This window comes from Tachyglossus aculeatus, chromosome 4 (genome assembly GCF_015852505.1).
Source record: "Tachyglossus aculeatus isolate mTacAcu1 chromosome 4, mTacAcu1.pri, whole genome shotgun sequence".
NCBI lineage: Eukaryota > Metazoa > Chordata > Mammalia > Monotremata > Tachyglossidae > Tachyglossus > Tachyglossus aculeatus.
The window spans coordinates 86,681,370-86,690,378 of record NC_052069.1 but is presented as its reverse complement, the minus strand read 5'-3'; the positions used below and the strand labels follow the sequence as shown (position 1 = coordinate 86,690,378).

The following is a 9,009-nucleotide window of genomic DNA, read 5'->3' as shown; positions in this document are numbered from 1 at the left end:
CGCTTAACAAATACCATAATTATTATTATTAATTATTAAAAGGAAGCTTGTAAACACAGTTTAAAGGAACTATGACTCTCTTTTTATTATTTCTATATAGTAATAATAAGGATAGTATTTGTTAAATGCTTTACTATGTGTCATGCACAAGTCTCTAGGCTATAAGCTCATCGTGGACAAGGAACTTATCTACCGACTCTGTTATACTCTACTCTCCCAAGCGCTTAGTACAGTGCTCTGCACATGGTAAGAACTCAATAAATACAACTGATTGAAGCACTGTACTAAGCACTGGGGAAGATACAAGATAATCAAGGTGCACATGGGGTTCACAGTCTAGGAAGGAAAACAGGGAGAGAATCCCCATTTCTGCAGATGAGGAAACTGAGGCACGGAGAAGTGAAGTGACTTGCCCCAGGTCACAGAGCCAAAAATGACAGAGCTGGGATTAGAACCTAGGTCCTCTGACTCCCAAGTCTGGGCTCTTTCAGTTAGGCCACACTGCTTCTTTAACCCAAGCAAGAAAATGTTAAGGACTAACAGCAATAATCTTGAAATATATTGAAAGGTATTTAAACAGGGGCAGGTAGCCATCTGTTCTCTATCTCCATTGAAGATGAAACAAGAGGAAATAGGTTAAAAAAATTAAGGGCATCTGGAGTGGTAGAAGAGAGCCCTTCCTGGGAGTGAGGGATGTTAACTCAATACTATTTTCCTGAAGGAGAGTAAGGTCTTTAATAATGAATGATGAAGATGGTATTTTTGATAATTTAATAATCATCATATTTCAAGGCAAGGGAATAAACTGGTCAACTCTGGATTTTGGAACATTCTGAATACTGTGATGATAATAATAATAATAATGGTATTTGTTAAGCATTTACTATGTGCACAGCACTGTTCTAAGCACTGGGGAGGTTATAAGGTGATCAGGTTGTCCCACAGTGGGTTTACAGTCTTCATCCCCGTTTTCCAGATTAGGTAACTGAGGCACAGGGAAGTGAAGTGACTTGCCCAAAGTCACACAGCTGACATTTGGTGGAGCCGGGATTCGAACCCATGACCAGATCAGACCTAGTAAGCTCTTCGTGGGCAGAGATCGTGTCTACAAACTTATATTGTGTTATATTTTCCCAATAAATACTATGGGTTGATTGATAGTAATAAGATGATGTTAATAATGGTAAGCAGAGAAGCAGCATGGCTCAGTGGAAAGATCCTGGGCTTTGGAGTCAGAGGTCATGGTTTCAAATCCTGGCTCTGCCCATTGTCAGCTGTGTGACTTTGGGCAAGTCACTTCACTTCTCTGGGCCTCAGTTACCTCATCTGTAAAATGGGGGTGAAGACTGTGAGTCCACGTGGGACAACCTGATCACTTTGTAACCTCCCCAGCACTGAGAACAGTGCTTTGCACATAGTAAGCGCTTAATAAATGCCATCATCATCATCAATGGTATTTCTTAATCACATGCTATGTGCCAAGCACCGAGGTAGATAAAATAAGTTGGACACAGTTTCTGACCTCACTGGGCTCATAATCTAAAGGGAAGGGAGAACAGACACTAAATTGCTATATTAAGATGAGGAAACTAAGTGAACCTGCCCGAAGTCATACTGAAGGAAAGTGGCAGAGCCAGGTTTAGAACCCAGGTCCCCTGGGGCCCGTACTCTTTCCACGGCTTAACACTGCTTATTGCTGCTAACTGGAGAAAAGAATAAAAAAAATCCAGGGTGGATTTCCAGAAATAGGATCCTGGGGTGGGGTGGGGATCCAGAAGTGATCCAGAGAAGCAGTGTGGCTCAGTGGAAAGAGCATGGGCTTTGGAGTCAGAGGTCATGGGTTCGAATCCCCACTCCACCACATGTCTGCTTGTGTGACCTTGGGCAAGTCACTTAACTTCTCAGAGCCTCAGTTACCTCATCTGTAAAATGGGGATGAAGACTATGAGCCCCCCGTGGGACAACCTGATCACCTTGTATCCTCCCAGTGCTTAGAACAGTGCTTTGCACATAGTAAGAGCTTAATAAATGCTATTATTATTATTATCCAGGGTTTCGCCCATTCGTTCATTCATTCAATCTTATTTATGGAGTGAGGAAACTGATGCAGTAGGGATATAAGTGCTTGGATCAGCATGGTGGCAGTTTGGGGAAGAAAGGGTAGATTCTGTAGCTATTGGGAAGGTCAAACCGATAGGATATGGTGACAGATTGAATACAAGGGTTGAATGAGAAAGATGACTCGAAGCTAATGCGGAGGTTACAGCCAGGAGAGACAGGGAAAATAGAGGAAGTGTTAACATGATGGAAAAAAAAACAGAGGGAAAGGTAGGATTTGGGCAGGGAGCGTATTTATTGAGCACTTACTGTGTGCAGAGCACTGTACTAAAAGCTTGCCCATAATGAGCTAACAGCCTAGAATGGTCCTTGACACATAGTAAGCCCTTAACAAGTGAGCCCCCTTCTAGACTGTGACTGTTGGGTAGGGACTGTCTCTATATGTTGCCAACTTGTACCTCCAAAGTGCTTAGTACAGTGCTCTGCACACAGTAAGTACTCAGTAAATATGATTGAATGAATGAACAAGTACCATTGTTACTATTACTATTATCCCCCCAAAAAGTGGACTGCCTGTGGTTATGAATCGTCCAGTGTTGTCCTCGCCTGGGGTTTTGGATTCTGGGATTCCTTCTTTAAGGATTTCTGCCAGTACCCAACCATTCTGGGGAAGCAGCTAGCTGAATGGCAAGCTCAAGGGCTTGGAAATCAGAGGACACGGGTTCTAATTCCGGTTCCACAACTTGTCTGCAGTGTGGCCTTGGGCAAGTCCCTTAACTTCTCTGTGTCTCACTTGCCTCATCTGTAAAATGGGGATTAAGACTGTGAGCCCCATGTGGGACAGGGATTGTGTCCATCCTGATTACCTTGTATCTACCCCAGTGCTTAGAACAGTAGTTGGAACATCGTGCTTAATAAATACCATTTTTGCCAAGGAAAAATCACTTCCCCCAAGGCCAAACCACCCCTAGCCTGAAACCTGATCCCAATAATTGATGAAAAACTGGAAAACCACCTGAGGGTGTGTGAAATGAAGCTAAATGGCCACAACCCACACCCACGGGCTTCTTAAGGGTCTGTGCGGGATTTCTCAGTGCAGTGAGGAATCCAAGAGTTTGGGCAGCGAGGCTGATGTGTTTCTGGAGAAGTAGCATCTGCACCACCCTCCCACCTAAGGAACTCCACGGCCTCCAGTTCCAAACTGCTCGTCGGTAACCTTAGACAGCCTCTGGTGGAAAGATGTGAGCTTTCCCTTTTCCCACATTTTCCATCTCTGCCCCCATCCCCCTTTCCATTCCCCTTTGAAACACTCATGCAGTTTGCCGAGAGAGGACGGCTCGCTATCTGGCTGCCAATCTGATTTTTCACAAGTTTGCCACGTTGCAAGTGACAGTACTGTGTCAAGGCACAGATGCCTCAGAGTAAATAAATAGCACATCTGGGACCGGGAATTGGTCCGACGGCTTATTATGGAAAAAGCTGGGGTGGAAACATATCCAAAGAACACACAGCTGGAACCTTTTAAATGGGTGGGGGTGGGGGGAATGGAAAGCGGGGGGTGCGTGGTGGAAAGAAGAGGGGAAAAAATCAGAGATTACCACTGCTTGAAATTGTAATTGCTGAGAAACAGAAACATGGTTTACACAACAGTTGAATTAATGGCATTCCTACAAAATTGATAGTTTATAATAATTGACCTCAAGCAACAGTGAAGATGATTCGGGGAGGGGGGGAGTTTGGGCAGTGTATAGCTCCCTTAAACATACTAGGTCATTGTGTTTTAGCTATTTGAATCCTGAAATTACCTAGCAGGGAGCACAGCGTGAACAGCTGCTTTTTGAGTTTGTTTGTTTTTTTCTAATGGTGCTTGTTAAGCACTTACTATGTGCCAGGTACTGTTCTAAGTGCTGGGGTAGATACGAGCATATCGGATCGGGCACAGTCCCTGTTCCACATGGGGTGCCCAGTATTAATCCCCATTTTACAGAGGAGGTAACTGGGGCATAGAGAAGTGAAGTGACTTGCCCATGGTCAAACAGCAAATAAGAGGCAGAGTGGGATTAGAACCCAGGCCTTCTGTCTCCAAGGCCCCAGTGCTCTATCCACTGGGCCATATGCTTCTCACTGGAGGGGGAAGGTATAGGGTATGCCTACATTCATCAATTCATTCATTCAATCATATTTCCTGAGGGCTTACTGTGTGCAAAGCACTGTGTTAAGCGCCTGGGAGAGTACAATATAGCAATAAATGAACACATCCCCAATCCACAACAAGCTTACAGTCCATATTCAGGAATCATCTTTAGATCCCAGGTTCCCGGGCACTGGATGTGAACACTGCAGTGAGGGTGTGGCGATGACCGTGGTCATTAGAGGGAGGGTCTCTGATGATCCCAGCTCCGCTAATTGTCAGCCGTGTGACTTTGGGCAAGTCACTTAACTTCTCTGGGCCTCAGTTCCCTCATCTGTAAAATGGGGATGAAGACTGTGAGCCCCCTGTGGGGCAACCTGATCACCTTGTAACCTCCCCAGCGCTTAGAAAAGTGCTTTGCACATAGTAAGGTAGTTCTAGACTGTGAGCCCTTCTAGACTGTGAGCACACTGTTGGGTAGGGACTGTCTCTATATGTTGCCAACTTGTAGTTCCCAAGCCCTTAGTACAGTGCTCTGCACACAGTAAGCGCTCAATAAATATGATTGATTAGTAAGTGCTTAATAAATACCATTATGATTATTATTATTATTAGTATTATTATTATTATCATCCAACGGGGGACCAGTCTATCTTAAGGTAGGTCTCTAGCTCTTGCCACTCCTGCTTCCTGCCTCATGAGGGAGGGTAGCCCTCCGTCTTTATACCAAAAAGTCTGGTTTTCAGCTGTCAATTAATCGATGACATATACTGAGTCCTTATACATATACATATACAATCGATGACATATACTGAGTCCTGAGTCAGAGCACTGTAATAATAATAATTATAATTATTATAATATAATTATAATATTATAATAATTATAATATTTGTTAAGTACTTACGATGTGCCAGACACTGGACTAAGCGCAGGGGTGAATACAAGAAAATCCAGTTGGACAGTGTCTCTGCCCCACACGGGGCTCACAGTTTAGCATTCTAGCTGCATGCTTAGTGGAAAGAGCCGGGGCTTGGGCGTCAGAAGTCGTGGGTTCTAACCCCGGCTCTGCCACTTATCATTTATTCATTCATTCAATCGTATTTATTGAGCGCTCACGGTGTGCAGAGCACTGTACTAAGCGCTTGGGATGTACAAGTTGGCAACATATAGAGATGGTCCCTACCCAATAATGGGATCACAGTCTACAACACTGTGAGCTTATCGGAAGACTATCAGCTGTGTGACTTTGGGTAAGTCACTTAACGTCTCCGTGCCTAAGTTCCCTCATCTGTAAAATGGGGATTGAGAGTGTGAGCCCCACATGGGACAACCTGATTACCTTGTATCTATCCCAGTGCTTAGCACATAGTAAGCGCTTAACAAATTCCGTAATTATTAATTATTATTATTAGCATTCTAGGCCGTTCTAGCATTCTGCATCAGGTTGACCCACAGAGCAGGGTAGAGCAGCCCAGCTGGTGGCAGTAAGTCTATTAATGTCTGTCTTCTCCTCTAATAATAATAATAATAATATTATGATATTTGATAAGCACTTATGTGTCAGACACTGGTCTAAGCACTGGGGTGGATACAAGCAAATCCAGTTGGACACTGCCCCTGTCCCACATGGGGCTCACAGTCTCAATCCCCATTTGACAGATGAGGTCACTGAGTCACAGAGAAGTGAAGTGACTTGACCAAGGTCACACAGCAGACTAGCAGCGGAGCCGGGATTAGAACCCGTGACCTTCTGACTCCCAGGCAGGGCTCTATCCACTACACCAATGATTTGGGAGACTACCGCACAATAGAGTTGATAGACCTGATCCCCGCCAACAGAGAGCTCACACTCCATTCATTTTTATTTATTAATAGTAATAATGGTGGTATTTCTTAAGCACTTATGTGCCAAACACTGTTCTAAGCACTGGGGGGATACAAGGTGATCAAGGTTGTCCCACAGGAGGCTCACAGTCTTCATCCCCATTTTACAGATGAGGGAACTGAGACCCAGAGAAGTTAAGTGACTTGCCCAAGGTCACACAGCTAAGTGGTGGAGTCAGAATTCAAACCCATGACCTCTGACTCCCAAGCCTGTGCTCTTTCTGCTGAGCCACACTGCTTCTTGAGTTCTGACTGTGTGTAGAGCACTGTTTTAAGTGAGAAGCAGTGTGGCCCAGTGGAAAGAGCACAGGCTTGGGAGTCAGAGGTCATGGGTTCTAATCTCGGCTCCCCCTCATGTTTGCTGTGTGACCTTGGACAAGTCACTTAACTTCTCTGAGCCTCAGTTTCCTCATCTGTAAAATGGGGATTGACTGTGAGCCCCACCTGGGATAATGTAATCACCTTGTATCCTCCCCAGTACTTATAACAGTGATTTGCACAAAGTAAGCACTTAACAAATGCCATCATCATCATCATTATTATTATTATTATTATTACATTACAACAATGAGCAGACACATTCCCTGCCCACAACGAACATGCAACCTAGAGGGGGAGGCAAACATAAAAATTGATTACAGATAGGAGAAATGGCAGTATCTAAGGAGATGTAGGGAAGCAGCATGGCTTAGTGGCTAGAGCATGGGAGTCAGAAGGACCTGTGTTCTAATCCTGCCTCTGTCGCTTGTCTGCTGTGTGACCTTGGGCAAGTCATTTCACTTCTCTGTGCCTCAGTTACCTCATCTGTCAAATGGGGATGAAGACTGTGAGCCCCATGTGGGACAACCTGATCACCTTGTATTCCCCCCCGCAGCGCTTTGAACAGTGCTTGGAGCATAGTGCTAAACAAGTACCATTATTATTATTATTATTATTATCTAAAGAAAGGCTGTGGAGTTGGGGTGAGCGCTTACTGCATGTAGAGCACTGTTCTAAGTTCTTGGAAGGGTATAATGCAACAGAGCTGGTAGACATATTACCTAATGTATCTATCCTAGAGCTAGCACAGTGCTTGCAACTTAAATGGGCAATTATTATTTTTACCAATCACTGGTATATATTGAGCTCATCCTGTGTGCAGAGCAATGTACTAAGTGCTTGGGAGAGTACAATTCAGCAGAATTAGCAGACACATTCCCCGCCCATAATGGGGAACGAGAAGCAGCGTGGCTTAGTGGAAAGAGCAGGGGCCTTGGAATCAAAAGGACCTGTGTTCTAATCCCAGCTCTACCGCTTGTCTGCTGTGTGACCTTGGACAAGTCACTTCACTTCTCTGTGCCTCAGTTATCTCATCTGTAAAATAGGAGTTAAGACTGGGAGCTCCATGTGGGACAGGGGCCATGTCCAACCTGTTTATCTGGCAGATGCCCGCCCCCTGCCTCCCTCTGCCCATCCACCAAGCTAGCTCTCTTCCTCCCTTCAAGGCCCTGCTGAGAGCTCACCTCCTCCAGGAGGCCTTCCCAGACTGAGCCCCTTCCTTCCTCTCCCCCTCCTCCCCCTCTCCATCCCCCCATCTTACCTCCTTCCCTTCCCCTCAGCACCTATATATATGTATATATGTTTGTACATATTTATTACTCTATTTATTTTACTTGTACATATCTATTCTATTTATTTTATTTTGTTAGTATGTTTGGTTTTGTTCTCTGTCTCCCCCTTTTAGACTGTGAGCCCACTGTTGGGTAGAGACTGTCTCTATATGTTGCCAATTTGTACTTCCCAAGCGCTTAGTACAGTGCTCTGCACATAGTAAGCGCTCAGTAAATGATTGATGATGATGATGATGATATTCCAGAGCTTAGAATGGTGCCTGGTATTTAGTCAGTGCTTAACAAATTGTTGTCTTATGCTGACGCGTTGTGTTTGACCCATAGTGACGCCATAGACACATCTCTCCCAGAACGCCCCGCTTCCACCTGCAATCGTTCTGGTAGCATTTCCATAGAGTTTTCTTGGTGAAAACACAGAAGTGGTTTACCATTTCCTCCTTCCACACAGTAAACAAGTCTCTGTCCTCTACTGTCTCCCATGACGCTGCTGCCCAGCACAGGTGAGTTTTGACTTGTAGCAGATGGCCTTCCACTCGCTAGCCACTGGCCAAGCTAGGAATGGAATGGGTAGGCCTCTGCTTAACTCTCCCTCCCGTAGCAGAGACTGGTAGAGGACTGGAAACCCTCCAGGTGCGACACTAAGAGGAGGCTTGACAAATACTACTAAAAACCAAAAAATAACAACAACAAAAAAGAACAAGCTTAGGGTCTGGGAAGAATACAGTCTATTAGGGCCAGTATGCCAGGAATCACTCATCCAGGGTGTCTCTATCCTCGTGTTAAGAGTCTGAAAATGAGGAGGAAGGGGGGGATGTTATACCCCGCACGTAACAGCAGCAGTGGCAAGAGCAGCAGTTTTGATAGATGACCCACAGAGAGGAATCAGAAATGGCTGCAGAGGGAGCAGTTCATACCCATTTTCTTAGCCAAAGACCGAGCAGCACAGTGATATCACCGGTCAGAGAAAAGGAAGTTTAAATAAAAGGAAACTGGGACAAAGGGGAAAGAGAACAACTCCTGTTCATGGGAATAAAGGGTATAGATTATCCTCCTAAATAGATGGCTCGATTCAATCTTGGTATTAAAAAATACCATAAATTCAGTGAACCCTAACTAATGTCCAGTGCAGCCATCTGTGTGAAGACAAGCAGCACAAAGCAAACTCTCTCCTCTCCCACCCAACTTTTGTAGACAAATTTGTTTTTCCCTAGATAACTTAAGATGAACTCTGTCCAGTTCTAGAAAAAAAAAAATCTTCTCCCAGATACAACTTTCTGCTAAATTTGCTGCTACAAATGCAAACAAAGGTGAGAGGTGAGAGCT

The 9,009-nt window shown here is 44.7% G+C and overlaps 1 non-coding gene across 1 annotated transcript; it reads right to left on the bottom strand.

Moving 5' to 3' along the window:
* Positions 1–8,196: 8,196 nt before the first annotated feature.
* Positions 8,197–8,334, bottom strand: LOC119927794. The gene has a single exon (XR_005450764.1). It is a non-coding gene; the product is annotated as a small nucleolar RNA SNORA7 (small nucleolar RNA).
* Positions 8,335–9,009: the final 675 nt, after the last annotated feature.